Source organism: Gopherus evgoodei, chromosome 9, assembly GCF_007399415.2.
Source record: "Gopherus evgoodei ecotype Sinaloan lineage chromosome 9, rGopEvg1_v1.p, whole genome shotgun sequence".
Taxonomy (NCBI): domain Eukaryota; kingdom Metazoa; phylum Chordata; order Testudines; family Testudinidae; genus Gopherus; species Gopherus evgoodei.
The window spans coordinates 86,519,100-86,535,373 of record NC_044330.1 but is presented as its reverse complement, the minus strand read 5'-3'; the positions used below and the strand labels follow the sequence as shown (position 1 = coordinate 86,535,373).

General features: G+C 46.8%; 1 long non-coding RNA gene across 1 annotated transcript in view; it reads right to left on the bottom strand.

Annotated features, from left to right (window-relative positions):
- The window catches only part of LOC115657914, a 29,744-nt gene extending 14,419 nt beyond the window's left edge, over positions 1-15,325 (bottom strand). Inside the window, exons 1-2 of the long non-coding RNA XR_004002091.1 lie at positions 15,239-15,325; positions 14,213-14,342 (exon numbers count right to left, since the gene is read on the bottom strand). This is a non-coding gene — a long non-coding RNA (uncharacterized LOC115657914). The remainder of the gene's footprint in view (positions 1-14,212; positions 14,343-15,238) is intronic.
- Between the last annotated feature and the right edge of the window lie 949 nt (positions 15,326-16,274).

Sequence of the window (16,274 nt, the reverse complement as noted above, 5' to 3'; positions counted from 1 at the left end):
AAACTGAGGCACGGAGCATCAAAGTAATTTACCCAAGAATACACAGACAATCACTGTTGGAGCTGGGATCAGAAGTCAGGAGTTTGTCTCCTGACCACAGTGCTTTCTATAATGATGAGTAATGTTATGTCTACATTATGGAGTCTATGTCAGTGTAGATGCAGATGACACAGAGAACGAGGTTTTTCTGTCACCGTAGGAATACTACCTCTCTGAATAATGTCAGCTACATTGATAGCAGCGCTCTTCCACTGACATAGCAGCATCTACCTTGGCATAGCTATGTTGGTCACAGCTGTGGTTTTCTCACACCCCTGACCAATGCAGGGATACCAATATGACTTTAAGGTTAGACCAAGTCTTAGACATCTAATGCAACTCCAGTGTTCAGTACCAAGTAGGAAATGCTAGGAAGAGGAAAGATGATAACCAAATAGGAAGGAAAAAATAGATAAGCAGAAAATAAAATGCTTTGTATGTTCTTGAAAAGGCCCCATGAATAGTAATCAGCCTGACATATATTTGTTAGTCTGCATAGTTAGTGCAACACAGCAGAGGCAAATGTTTGGTTTGAACAAATTGATCACTTCTAATGGTTCTATTTAAAAATTATGTCCCAAGAGAGAGAACAAGGGAAGCAAATGCCATTTCTTTCTCTCCAAAGACTGAGGCAATGCAGTGATGCCGGAATTACAGGTGCTGCCATAACAATAACAACAAATAGCATATGTATGGTTTCCATCATCTGCACCTCCACTATAAAAATTGTTCCAGCACCCTGAGGAGATGTATTTTCCAAGAGACAAGGCGGGCAGAATAATATCTTTTATTGGATCAGCTTCTGCTGGTGAAAGAGACAAGCTTTTGAGGTACCCTGAGAGCTCTTCAGGTCTGGGAAAGGTACTCAGAGGGTAAGTCTACACTGCAATAAAAAACCCATGGCAAGGAGTCTCAGAGCCCAGGTCAGCTGACTCATGCCTGGTGCTTGGACTGTGGAAAAATTATAAAAGACAAACACACCGCATTACTCTTTGGTGAACACTTTTCACAAAAAGATCACTCTATACCTGACCTTTCAGTTCTCATCCTGAAAGGAAACCTACACATCACCTGACCGAAGGCCAGCTTGAATTTAAATTCATAACTTTGCTAGATACTAAAAATAATGGTCTTAATAAAATCATCCAGGGTCTTTATTACAACAGTCTATAACCCACTAGTCCCCCTCTGGCCTCTGACTGTAAGGGTGTTAACCAGCCACTTCACCTTAAATTGTCCCATAGAATGTATGTTAACTACTTAGGCTAAACAATCTGTTCCCAACGAGGAAAATAACAGAACTCCACTGGCCATCACATACAGCCCCCAGCTAAAACCTCTCCAGCACATCATCAACGATCTACAACGTATCCTGGAAAACCATCCCTCACTCTCATAGACCTTGGGAGGCAAGCCAGTCCTCCCGTACAGACAGCCTCCCCCCCGCCTGAAGCAAATACTCACCAGCAACTACACACTACAGAAACACTAACCCAGGAACCAAGCCCTGTAACAAACCTTGTTACCTACTCTGTCCCCGTACCTACTCTAGCTACACCAGAGGACCCAACCACATCAGCCACACCATCAGGGACCCATTCACCTGCACATCTGCTAATGTTATATATGCCATCACGTGCCAGCAATGTCCCTCTGCCATGTACATTGGCCAAATCAGACAGCCTCTATGTAAAATAATAAATGGACACAAATTGTACATCAGGAATGGTAACATACAAAAGCCAGTAGGAGAACACTTCAATCTCCCTGGATATTTAACAACAGATTTAAAAGTAGCCATACTTGAACAAAAAAACCTTCAGAAACAGACTTCAAAGAGAAACTGCAGAACTAAAATTAGTTTGCAAATTTAACACCATTAATTTGGGCTTGAATAGGGACTGGCTGGCTCACTACAAAAGTAGCTTTTCCTCTCCTGGAATTGACACCTCCTCATCAATTATTGGGAGTGGATGACATTCACCCTGATTGAATTGGACCTGTCAACACTGGTTCTCCACTTGTGAAGAATCTCCCTTCCCTTCTCTTCATGTGTCAGTATATAATGCCTGCATCTGTAATTTTCACTCCATGTATCTGAAGAAGTGGGTTTTTTACCCACAAAAGCTTATGCCCAAATAAATCTGTTAGTCCTTAAGGTGCCACTGGACTCCTTGTTGAATTTGTTCTATTGTGTATTTAGCTAGGGCTCTACTTTTTCAAGACCTGAAGAAGAGCTTTCTGTAGCTCAGAAGCTTGTCTCTTTCACTAACAATAGTTGGTCCTGTAAGATATTACCTCACTCACCTTGTCTCTCTAATACCCTGAGATCAACATAGATAACACAACGTTATTTTCCTAGAGACAATTTACTTTTAAAATTCCTTCACCAAGCAGCCTTGTAAACAGTGGGATGGTTCTGTGACCCAATTAGCATTTTCATTAAAAATGGATCAACTCATGAGGCAGGAAAATGAAAGATAAGTGTCTTTTATGGAGATTCCATCCCTTACTAACTTTGGGAATCTTGTTGTTTGGCTTAGCATATCCTTAGAAAGCTGGGATATTTTTATGCTAATAACTTTCTTCCTAAAGGAAGATGAAATAGTTAGTAAAGCCTAATTGTCTATTTGCTACCTATTGCACCAAAGTGCTTTGTATTGTTTGACTAATGATAACTCCATCCTTTCCCCCAAATTCTAGTTTAGAATCAATTTACACTATTTTCACCTTAATCTTCCCTAATTACATGGGGGCTATTCTTGCTGGATTCTTTCTAAACACAAGAAGAATTGAACTGGGCTAATAAAGAATAGAGCCTTATCGCCCAAACCCTTATAGCAGTGGGTCTTAGGCTAGAACCCCTACATTTAAGTACAGGCCTTGTTTACACACATAATTGCACTACTTTAAATCAGCTCAGTTAAACTGATGCAACCCCCGTGCGACGCTTATTTCAATTAAAGAGGCTTATTTTTATTTAGCTACATTGACTGAAGATAAACAATAAGCCTGGGTTAAACCAAAATAAGAGTGTCCGCTCAGAGCTTGTTTACCCTTGACAAATACTACCTATGCCAACTGGAAGGGATTTGACAATCGGCACAGAGTAATCCATCCCTCTGAGGCATCTCTCAGGCCTTGTCTACACTACAGAGTTGCAGCGCTGGTGAGGGGGTTACAGCGCTGCAACTTAGGATGTGTACACACCTGCACAGCACGGCCAGCGCTGCAACTCCCTGTTTGCAGCGCTGGCCGTACACCCGGTCGAGCCTCGGGTGTAGAGGATCCAGCGCTGGTCATCAAGTGTAGACACTCACCAGCGTTTTTGTTGACCTCCATAGCATAAGCAGGTATCCCAGCATACCTGAAGAAGCCTCTCTGGTAATCAAGCAAACTCCACTGCCCTGGGCTCACCTGACCCCTCCTTTAAATGCCCTGGGAATTTTAAAAATCCCCTTCCTGTTTGCTCAGCCAAGTGTGGAGTGCAATTAATCTATCAATCACTCAGCGACCATGCCTCCACGCACCAAACGAGCCCCAGCATGGACCAATGCAGAGCTGCAGGACCTCATTAGTGTTTGGGGAGAGGAGGCTGTGCAAACACAGCTGCGCTCCAGAAGGAGAAATTATGATATGTATGGGCAGATATCGCAGTCCTTGATGAGAAGGGGCCATGAACGGGACGCGTTGCAGTGTAGGGTAAAAATTAAAGAGCTGAGGAGTGCTTACTGCAAAGCACGTGAGGGAAATCGCCGCTCAGGAGCTGCCCCCACAACCTGCCGGTTTTACAAGGAGCTGGATGCCATACTTGGGTGTGACCCCACTGCAAATCCTAGGAGCACAATGGAGAGTTCAGAGCAGGGAGAAGTGGGGGAGGTTGTAGAGGACGGCGACAGTGAGGCTACTGGCATGGAGGGAGACACCCCGGAGTCCCAGTACACATGCAGCCAGGAGCTCTTCTCAAGCCCGGAGGAGGCTAGCCAGTCGCAGCAGCTGGAAGTTGATGCTGAGGAGGAAGCTGAGGATCGTGCTCACGGTAAGTAGATTTCTATGTTTTGGGAGAGGAGGATTTTGGTTATGGCTGCCTGCAGGCATGCCTAAACGTGGAATAGCCCATTGATTTGCTCTATCACGTCTCTGTAATCTGCCTCGGTAATCTCTTGAAATGTTGCTGCAAGAGCGTTTGCAATTTGCTTTCTCAAATTGATCAGGAGAGCCACCGCGGTCCCTGTCCCGGTCAGGCTAACTCGTCCGATCCACTGTGCAGCGAGGGGTGGGGGGACCATGGCTGCACACAGGCAAGCTGCACAGGGGCCAGGGCGGTATCCACATTCCTGTAGAAGACCCTCCCTCTCTTCCCAGGTAACACGCAGCAATGATATGTCTGGCAGTAGGAAACCCTGTTGAGAGTTTAGGGATAATTGAGTGCAGGGCGCCAGGCTCGCGTTTCCCCAGCCCATGGCGCTCTGTTTTTAACCCCCTCCTTCCCAGCACGTAGGCAGCCATGCGGTGCGCTCCTGTGTTCCCCACCCCCCCTCCAAGCAGGCATCCAGCCCCACGGTGTGCTCCAGTGTTCCCCGTCCCCCCCTCCAAGCAGGCATCCAGCCCCGCGGTGTGCTCCGGTGTTCCCCGTCCTCCCCTCCAAACAGGCATCCAGCCCCGCGGTGCGCTCCGGTGTTCCCCGTCTCCCCCTCCAAGCAGGCATCCAGCCCCGCGGTGTGCTCCTGTGTTCCCCACCCCCCCCTCCAAGCAGGCATCCAGCCCCGCGGTGTGCTCCTGTGTTCCCCACCCCCCCCTCCAAGCAGGCATCCAGCCCCGCGGTGTGCTCCGGTGTTCCCCGTCCTCCCCTCCAAACAGGCATCCAGCCCCGTGGTGCGCTCCGGTGTTCCCCGTCTCCCCCTCCAAGCAGGCATCCAGCCCCGCGGTGCGCTCCTGTGTTCCCCGTCCCCCCCTCCAAGCAGGCATCCAGCACTGCGTTGCTTCCCCCCCCCCTCACCAGCAGGACAGCGTGAATGCAGACCATAGACCACCCCACCCCCCCCCAAGCAGCTAGCTCACCACCTTCCTGTTCACTACTGTCCCCTTTTCAGGACACCAGCTACCTCCTGTACCCATTGCTGATAAACCCCAGTGACCCACTGGTCAATTCCCACTCCCAAGGGGAAATCAGGGCAAAACCACTCACCCCATTGCTCGCCATGACTTAGCTTGCCTGCCCTCTCTGTGTTATGTGAGGTATGTGAGAAGGATGCTACCAAAAGTCTAAAAAGTCCTTCACCAAGTGATAATAAACAATGTAGCCTCTGTGTATTACATGTTTCTATCTCTCTTTTGTCTAGTGACCTTGACTACTGCAGCCGGATCACCGGCCTCACGTAGGCTGCAGAACTTGAGACGGAATCCTAGAAAATCAAAAGAGGAATTGATGAAATCTGTTATGAGCCACTACAACAGAGAAAGTAGGAAGACAGAGGAATGGAGAGAGAAGACCTATGAATGGAGAAGCAGTGTACATGAATGGAGGCAAACAGAAAGCAGGAGAAAGGAACTGTCTTCCAAAAAAACCACAAAGCAGATGATAAGCCTCCTGGCTCGCCAAACTGAGTCTTTCGAGTCTATTGTAGCCATGCAGACAAATATGTACCGTGGTAACCTACAGCCCTCCCAAAGCCCTCTTCCTTGTTCCCCAGTATTTCCATAAAACAACTTTCTCCAGCAGCCAGTTCCTTATTATCCCCAGCTGCACCCAACACCTGTAAGATCACCTACCAGCGCTGAGAACTATAATTCTTACCCTGTTCACTCCACCCCCATTATTCTGCAGCATAGTAATCCTGAATTGCAGCAGACATTGAATAGTGATCAAAATAGGACATATTAAAACCTGAGAATCTACAGTCCACCACCCCAACCCCTTGCCTGTTATGTACTGTATGTTGAATAAAGTTCTTTTTTTCTATTTCACTACATTATATTGTTGCTGGAAATGGTAAATATTATACAGCAAGGTAAAGCAAAGCACATCAAATGCCTCAAACATTACTGTTGGCTCTCAGCATCAAATTGCTCCCTTAAAGCATCCCTAATCCTGGAAGCCCTTTCCTGGGCCTCCCTATTAGCCCTGCTCTCTGGCTGAGCAAACTCATCCTCTAGGCGTTGAACCTCGGAGGTCCATTCCTCACTGAATCTTTCACCCTTCCGTTCACAAATATTATGGAGGGTACAGCACGTGGATATAACAGCGGTGATGCTGCTTTCCACCAAATCTAGCTTCCCATAAAGACAGCGCCAGCGTGCTTTCAAACGGCCAAAGGCACACTCCACAGTCATTCTGCACCAGCTCAGCCTGTAGTTGAACCGGTCCTTGCTCCTGTCAAGCTTCCCTGTATATGGTTTCATGAGCCAGGGCATTAAGGGGTAAGCAGGGTCTCCAAGGATCACAGTGGGCATTTCGACGTCCCCTACTGTTATCTTGCGGTCTGGGAAAAAAGTCCCGGCCCTCAGCCTCCTGAACAGGGAACTGTTCCTAAAGATGCATGCATCGTGCACCTTTCCAGGCCATCCTGAGTAAATGTCAGTGAAATGCCCACGGTGATCCACAAGCGCTTGCAGAACCACGGAGAAATACCCCTTGCGATTAACGTACTCTGATGCCAGGTGGGGTGGTGACAGAATAGGAATATGCGTCCCATCTATTGCACCTCCACAGTTAGGGGAACCCCATTTCTGCAAAGCCATCCACAATGTCCTGCACGTTCCCAAGAGTCACGGTTCTTCTTAGCAGGGTGCGATTAATGGCTGTGCAAACTTGCATCAGCACCATTCCAACGGTCGACTTTCCCACTCCAAACTGGTTCGCCACCGATCTGAAGCAGTCTGGAGTTGCCAGCTTCCAGATTGCAATAGCCACCCACTTCTCCACTGGCAGGGCAGCTCTCAATCTCGTGTCCCTGCGCCACAGGGCAGGGGCGAGCTCAGCACACGGTGCCATGAAAGTGGGTTTTCTCATCCGAAAGTTCTGCAGCCACTGCTCGTCATCCCAGGATTGCAGGACGATTTGATCCCACCACTGAGTGCTGGTTTCCCGAGCCCAAACGCGCCGGTCCCTGGAGCTGAGCACGTCTGTTACTACTACAAGCAATTAACTGTCTTCACAGTGAGGCGATTCAATATCATCATCTGACTCCTCACTGTCACTGGCACTCTCACTGTCACTCTCACTCTCACTCTCATTTTGCAGCTGAAGGAATAGCTCCACTGCCAAGCGCGATGTGCTGGCAACATTCATCAATAAGGTCGTCAGCTGCTCAGGATCCATTTATAACAAAAATCGCAGAAAAAGCGCTGTACAATCACAATGCCGCCACACTGCTCGGAATGTGTACCAAAGCACCACGGGGCGTTGGAAGAGGAAGCGGAAAGACCCGCACACTTCCTTCCCCTTCCCACAAGCCACAGCGCCGAAATGGGACGAGGTGCTCTGTGGGATAGCTGCCCACAATGCACCACTCCCAACAGCACTGCAAGTGCTGTTAAATGTGGCCACACTGCAGCGCTGGTTGCTGTAAGTGTGGCCACTCTGCAGCGCTGGCCCTATACAGCTGTACTAACACAGCTGTAACTACCAGCGCTGCAAAACCGTAAGTGTAGACATACCCTCAGTTATGCGGATTTTTCACTCCTCTGAGCACTGTAGCTGAGTTAACCTAAATTTTTAGCATAGACCAAGTCTCAGCTTATTGCACCATTTTCACTAAATTAGTTTAAAAATAAGCCAGTGCAATTCTGTGTGCAGCCATGTAAATCCACATTGTATAACAAACTCATTCCTTTTGGGTATTCAGACATGGTACAGAAACAATGCAGGGCACTAACCAATCAAGTCTTTATTAGTAAAACCTATAATATTAAGTTTCATTTTCACACCTATAATCCAAAGGTTTCACAATGCTTCCAAACCCCATGTAAAGGTGCAGGACTCACCCCTGCGGTGCCTCCTGCTGGTCACCCAGGGAATTAGCATCTCCAGAGCACCCTCTGCAGGCCCCCGTGTCACTCCTGGACCCCGGTGCCCCTTTACCCAGGCTGCCCCCTGGGAATACCCCCATCAGTTGTTATGCGTCTCCATTCTCTGGAAACCCCTAACACTCTAATCTCCGCCTTGCCTGAGTCTGGGCTACTGCCAGTCATCACCAAGCCCCCACTCCCTGGGGCAGACTGCAGTGTAAAAGCCACTCATCAGAGGCAAGGGGGTTCTGACCTGCTGCCTTCCTCTACCTCCCTGGGCCTTGGACTAGGCCCTGCAGCCTGGGGAGTTGCCAGCCTGGAGTACCCCTGCTCCTCTGGCTCTCCCAGCCCTGCTTCACTCTTCACTCTCAGTACCCTTGCTGCAGGCAGGCTCTGCTCTCTCCCAGCCTAGACACTCCCCTTAGACCTCTAGCTCATAGCCTTCTTATAAGGGCCAGCTGGGCCCACATTAAGCCAGCCACAGCTGTGACTGCTTTTCAATCAGCCCAGCCTTTCCCCTACCACAGCCCTCTCCCAGGGCTGTTTTAAGCCCTTCAGGGCAGGAGTGGGGTAACCAACCCCACGAACTCCTGAGTGGGAGGTAAGTATTATCAACATTTTAAAATTGGAGAAACTGAGATCCAGAGAGGTTAAGTCACTCTCCCAAGATCACACAGGATGTCAGTGGCAGAACTGGGAAGAGAAACCAGGAGTCCTGGTTCCGTATTCTAAAGACTAGAGAGCACCCTCCTTACTGGTATAAACAGTATAACAAATTCTACTTGCTATAAATAGCTATTGGTATCTGCCTAGTATTAAGTTGTTTGCAGTTTACTTATTATTTTTTGATGGCTTCACTTTTATTCATCATTACTACAGTTTTTCAAATGTCACATAGTAAAGCAGCAGAGCTCAATGCTGCTGATGCCATATCTTTCTTTTTATTTTTACATTCAGTGTTTCAAAGGGGTACCATCTGCAACAATTTGTCTCAATCAAGTCGGTTCAAACATCAGCTGAAATGAGACATCTCCCTTATTTTTCAGGGAAAGCTGCCTTGATTCAGTTTTCATCAGCACCAGGTTTTCTGGCAAAGGGTCAAGGGCCATCAGAGTGGGAAAACTCATCAGCACTACAGACTTTTATCAACTCTGAATGAAGCGGTAACAATACATAGTCTGCGCTCAGAGACAACGTGGCATCTGGCACAGGCGCTGGCTTTTTCCTTTGCCCGAGGGTGCTCAACCACTGCTCAACCCCAGGCCTTGCCCCTACTCCATCCCTTCTCCCAAACCCCTATCCCTGCCCCACCTCCTCCCTCCCAGTTCCATCCCCTCCCCCGAGCACCCCATCCCCCCTCACTCCTAGCACCTCCTGCCCCCTGCAAAACAGCTGATCATAGGAGGCAGAAGGCACTGGGTAGGGGGGGTTGACAGGTGGAGCCAGTGGGCAGGAGGTGCTGTGGGGTGGGAGGAGCTGGCTGCCAGTGACTAAGCGCCCATTAATTTTTTTCCTTATGTGTGCTCCAGCCCTTGAACGCCTATGGAGTCAGCACCTATGGCACCCGGTTCCTAAGGCCCTTTCTGAAATACAGCAGACCTGGTTACAATATATTTAAAAGCTGTAGTGTAAATCAGACCTAGTCACATCTTTTTAATGCTGTTTAAGTCCCACCTACACCACAACTTTTAACTGTGTTGCAGCTGGGTCACCTAACTTGGTTATAGTAGTATGACAGGTGGCTCCTAAACAAGGCCTATTCTACACTAGAGAAGGTTTGCCAGCATAACTATGCTGGCACCCCATCCTAGTGCAGATGCAGCTTATACTGGCAAAAGAGTGCTTTTGCCAGCGTAGCTTGTACTGGTTCCCAGAGCAAAATAAATAATACCAGCAAAAAGACTTTTATGCTGGCATAATTGCATGAAGCCTAAGGTGTTTGACAGTATCAGAATGTCATACACACCCCCCCCCATGCCCCTAATCAGCATAACTATACCAGCAAAAGCATCTAATGTAGACCTGGTCCATAGGTTAACACTGCTCATGAACATGGTAAATGTCAGGTTGGATCAGGTTCTCACACTATGCTTCTGCTGAAGGTCATCACCTAACCATGCCTCTGTAACTGGATTAGGCAGTATTCTTGCCTCCTACATGTCTGTGCAGAAGTACATCCCAAAGGATTTGCCCCATGTGGAAAAATACCCCCAGACCTCTGACCTCAAAGCACCATGGGATAGCTGCCCAGTTTTCACCAGAATACCCTGATGCAAACACGGCAGTGCAGTGCAGTAGGCATGGACAGGCTGACATAGCCAGGAGCCCTGCTTCTGTGACTAGGTGCTGGACTCTGCTTGCTGTAGACCTGCATCAGAGATTGGTTACAATTGACATGGTTCTATCTGTAGTACAAATGGGGCTGGACAGAGACCGCAAGCTGAGCTAATAGAGTGAGTTTCCACTAAAATAAATGGGACTTCATAGGCTGAAGAGACTGCCATCTATGTACTGATATGGGATTTGTTGGGATGGACTGATAAACATCAGAACCCAAGTTGATGGAGTGAATGGCTCTCTCACTATAGTTTCAATTGCTGATTATTTCTGTGGGCAGACACCACACCCATCTCTTTCTCCAGAACTGTTCAGGTGTCCACTGCCTGAACAGAAATGTCTGAGCCTGAAGCTGCCATACACAGAGATAATGATGCTGCATTTTACTAAGCCAGGTTTTTATTTTGTCAAATCCATTCCTTTTGATGGCATCTATCTGCCACTAAAATTCTAAAGTCCAGAAATGCAACACAGTCCATGTTTATTATTATTTCTGCTGCTGCAAGCTCTAGGAGCCCCAGTTATGGACTGGAACTCTTTTTGCTAGGTTCTGTACAAACCCAGAACTTTCTCTTTGGCTGTACTTAATCCAAGCGGTTTTCACTCAGACCACCTGATAGATTAACAATGTTTGAGAGCATGGGCTAAACTCCATCTGACATGGCTGATAATTCCAGTTCCTTTGTACTTCATCTTTAGGTATCTGGGGAACACTGTGGGTGAGATAGCACCAGGATCCAATATTAGTCTCATGGACATGCCACTAGAGCTGGAGAGCCTCTGTGGATAATTGTTTCAGCCTAGAGAGGGGTCTTCTGACCCAAATAGATCCCAAGTTTTGGAGAAGTTTGGATCCAGATCTGAACTTCACAAATAGCCCTTAGATTGTGTGCAGCCACGTAACTGTCACACCTGGGGTTCTCTAGAATGCACTGTACTAGGGTGGACATTCACTTAGGAACCCCTCCTGGCCAGAGTTCACTCGGTGGTGCCCTGCTACCCATTTCTCTCCTCTGCAGGGCCCCTGAATAATTTACTATCCACAGGCAATTAAAACATTCCCCTCCTGGGGTCTTATTTATTGAGTCTTTACATCCAGGTGCCAACCCCAGTTGAGGTTTCAGAGTATCAGCCATGTTAGTCTGTATCAGCAAAAACAATGAGGAGTCCTTGTAGCACCTTAGAAACGAACAAATTTATTTGTGCATAAGCACAACCCCACTTTAGTTGCTCTCTTCCTTTAGGGAGGGAGTCTCCAGCCCCTCTTCCCATTGCAAAGTCTTTCAGGCCTTACCAGGCTGGAACTCAGCCCTATGACTTCCAGGCCCCCAACCCTGTCTCCCACTCAGGGTCTCTAGTAGGAACTGGGCCCAGTACTCCCAGTCTTTACCTGGCCAAAACTCAACACCCCCCCTGCTTCATTGCAACCTCCTGCAGCTCTTTATAGGGGAAGCTCTCTGTTCTCTCCCTTGTATGGCTCATTCTGAATCAGAGCTGGCAAGCCCCAGTCTTTCAACTGTGACCACCCTGTTACATTCCCCTTTAACCTCAAAGGACTCTGCTGTTTGCAGACATGCTAGCTGCTGTTTTGTAATCTGTTCAATACAGACTGTCACACTACACGCTCTCTAAGGGAGACTTTACTTTTGTTCTTTCGTGTTTTGCTGTCTCGATCTATAATGCAAGCCATTCGGAGTGAAAGTATATGATTGGTATTTGTATAAGGGGAAAACAGTTTCTCTCTCTACAATTGGTTACCCCCTTTCCCCAGTAAAAAACATCAATGGTGTTCAAGCCCATCTCTTACTTGCCATTGACTTTATGACAGATGCCAGGCTCATCTTTTAAGCTTTTCTTTCCATCCCCTTCATCTCCTCAATATAAACAGCACCTTCTAATCGGGATTCCAAACAGGCTATTACATAAAGAGCCTGCACGATAAGCTTCCACTGGAAGAGCCTAAGATTCTTTGCATATGCTACTGCCCTGATCATTGAGAAAATTAATCCAAAAATCTGTGCAGTGCCCACTTCTGTGATCCTATCACACCGGGCGCTCAGAGATAAGTTAAGAGAAAGGAAAGGCAGATTTAGAAACAAATTCATGTTGTTTTTGTCAAAAATCTCTGCCTCGCAGACCTAGAATGAACCTGCTCAATGGGCTGTTTTGGTTTTTTTTTTTTGGAGAGAGGGAGGGTTGTGCCTCTTTAAAAAAAATGAGTAGATAAAAGTAAAGACATTTCTCCTAAGATTTCATGGATAATTTTCAATTAACTGCATTAAACTAGGTTTTCTTAATTTCCCTGTGTGGTTCGCTCACATTCTCTGGCTATCAAATAAATCTTTCACCTGAAGACATAATTTTCATGTCTGCTACACATGCGCAACAATGGAAAGAAAGAAAGAGAGAGAGAGCAATGCATGGAAGAAGAATATGCTCCAGAGTGTTAGAATAATGGCAGTGGCAAGGTCCTTCCAGTCCTACACTTCTACGAATCTATGAATTGCAAACTTTTTTTTTTTAACAGTAGATTGTTTTGTGCGTATCAATCAAGGGAGCTGACCCGTTCTGTAGTACAGAGTGTAGTAAGAGGAGTTGAATGTACTTAGGGCTTATATGATACTTTATTGCCAGATTCCCTTCTCTGCTTCCAGATTGAGTCCCTGGCCCTGAAACTATTTCGAGCTGCTAGTTTTGTGCCACTGACATAAGAACATTAATGGCTCCTGTGCCAGTGGAGGAGCTCTGCCAAGCCCCCTCCTTACTCGCCAATCAGCTCTTATGCTCTGGGGCAGACATTAAGTATTCCTTACAAAATTCCTGTTAAGCACAGCGGTCACTATTTAAAAAAAAAAAAAAAATCAACATGTGCAAACAGATCACGCTTATTTCCGTCCCTACACACAAGGGAAAATGGGGGAGTTCAGCCTGTTGTAACTGATGGCAAATGCTGATCTGTTAATGATGACCACTGTTAATATCTGTATCCCCATTTAACAGATGGGGAAAGTCAGGCAGAGAGATCAAGGACCAAATTTTCAGAAGTAGCCACTGATATTTGGGGGTCTCCATTTTTGGATGTCCAATTTGAAATGCCTGGGGTCAGATTTTCACAGATGCTGAGCACTCACAACTCCAGCAGAAGTGAATGGGAGCTGTGCGTGCCCTGTGCCTCTGAAAGTCAGGTGCCAGGTGTCTCAGACAGGACACACAAAAATGGAGACACCCAAAATGAGAACCTACTTATGAAAATTGGATCTTAAGTGACTTGCCAGGTAGAGGGTCGGTTTCAGATTCCCAATTAGAACTCAGCAGTTCCTGGCTCTCAGTCCTCTATTGAGACCATACTACCTTTCAATTTAGGTAAGTTATCAAATGAAAATACTGCACTACAAGTGAAGCCCTTCGTGATGCTTTGGAAATTATATCATTGGTTTTAATAGGAATAAACATGCTCACCTTGAGAATTTTTATACGTACAATAATCTGAACAAATTTATTTTGCAGTTTGGTATGCAGTGACCATGCTCAAGGTTTGAACTAAAACGCTCACAATCTCCACACCAAGCTTTTCCAGTGGGAAAGAGTTTCTGCAAGGAGTTAACTGAATAAATTGTGAAAAGACTCCTATCACTGAGCGAGGCATCTGCACTTGTGGAAGTTTTTTTTCCTCTCTCTATTTGATAGGAGTGGTGTATGGATTTCTAAAATGCTAAACTATTGTACCTCAGGCAGCAAGGTGCACTGGTAGCTGTCTAGCTATATAAAAGACCACCCTTATAAGGCATCTTCTCATCGTATTTGAACACACTAGAGAATCCCCTACCTTACTTTACACAGTTCTGCTTCACTTGCAGTAGAAAATCTGCCTCTGTTACAAAGCTAATTTTTTGTCAGTCCCTTTAGACAGTTTTCACAGTAGGTCTGGTAGTTTGTAAGTAGATGGTTTATCCCACCTAGTGCATTAAAAGCCATTGGTTATCAATGCAGAAAGGTAGGTGACATTAAGTGGTATTGGAAAAAGTGATGCAAACAGAAAGAGCGATTAGCTAGCTGATCAGCAATAGAAGGCCTCTTATGGACATCTTCATGAAGAAAGTTTCCCAAAGTGACTTGCTGTTGTGTGATACAGCGTGAGCTTCGGCCCAAAACACAAGTATAATCCGAGTGTTCTCCATTATATTGTGGGACACAGGTAGTGATGAGCTGCTAAAATCTTAACAACCGGTTCCCTATAAAAAGTTCTGATTTAAGGGATGTGCCACAGCATGTATTTTTTGTACTAGTAGGGTTACCATACATCCGTATTTTCCCGGGAGGAATTTTTAAATTTTAAAAATTCAGACCAGACAGCGATTTAAGAACTGAAAAGCCTGACATGTCCAGGAAAATACAGATGTATGTTAACCCTACCTAAAGTTCTTTTTAAAAAAGATGGGCCTGAACTAAAAATGAGCTCCATTTCACATGCGTGGGTCCCTGCCACTCCTTTGGGGTGTGCTAGGGTGACCAGATGTCCCAATTTTATAGGGACAGTCTCAATTTTTGGTTCTTTTTCTTATACAGGCTCCTATCACCCCTCACCCCGTCCCAATTTTTCACACTTGCTGTCTGGTCACCCTAGGTGTGCACATGTGGGATCCCAGCTGCTCCCTGCACCCTCTCATTGAAGCAGATGTGCAGGGTTACTGCCTTGAGAACTGCAGGGCACCAGTGGACATGGGGCTGGCTGCAGACAGGGGTGTGGGGCAGGGCTAGCTGGAGGCAGGGAGTGTGACACGGGCTGGCTGCGGGCAGGGGGTGAAGACAGGGGCTGGCTGCAGGAGGGGCTGTGCCAGGGGCAGGTACTCACAGGAGGAGAATGGCTGGGAGCAGCCCGAGCATCAGGACGCAGCCGGGGACTCACCAGGTAGCAGCAGGAGCCCCATGGCCAGAGGTCCAAGGAGCAGCAACAGCTGCAGCAGCAGGGCCAGGAGACAGGCCACATGGCTCCTGCGATGCAACGCAGCGCCCCCTGGTGGCCTGGAGGAGGAACTACATGCTTCCCAGCCCAAGACCATCAAAGCTTATCTTGCGGGAAAGCCAGTTAACAAGCGGTTCTAAAATCGCTTCAAAATTTAACACCCGGTTCGTTCGAACCCGTGCAAACCGGCTCCAGCTCACCCCTAGACACAGGAGGATAATCCTGCAAATAAACTGGGCCCTAGATAATGACTTCGTACATCAACAATCAGAGGGGTAGCCGTGTTAGTCTGGATCTGTAAAAGCAGCAAAGAATCCTGTGGCACCTTATAAACTAACAGACGTTTTGGAGCATGAGCTTTCGTGGGTGAATACCCACTTCCTCAGATGCATGAGGAAGTGCGTATTCACCCACGAAAGCTCATGCTCCAAAACGTCTGTTAGTCTATAAGGTGCCACAGGATTCTTTGCTGCTTTTACATCAACAATGTGACCTTGTGTTTCAGCCATTGAATGACTGGTCGCTTGTGCAGGTCAGAGGGAGAACACAGCCACTTCCAATGGTCCTGTGCTGAGGATTTTATTTCAAATAACCTTTTTTGGAATTTGGCAGATGCCTAGATACTCAGGGGCTCGGAGCTCTGTAAATACCTAAGATGGATAGAGAGGAGCAATCATATAGCTGGGTTCCTGACAATGTTGCAGCTTCCTATCGATTTTAAGAGAAGCCCCAGAAGGAGAGGAAGCCAATAATCTGTACAATATATATCCCATCTAATTAAAAATATAGCTTGGTAGGTATTTCATAGCACTTAACCTGAAAGTAGAATTTTAAATAGTGGTAGACTACAGATCTCATGCTGTGTACCCATGTTGTTATAATTACATATAGATTGCCTTGGAGGGCAGCAGCAGCAAAATATATT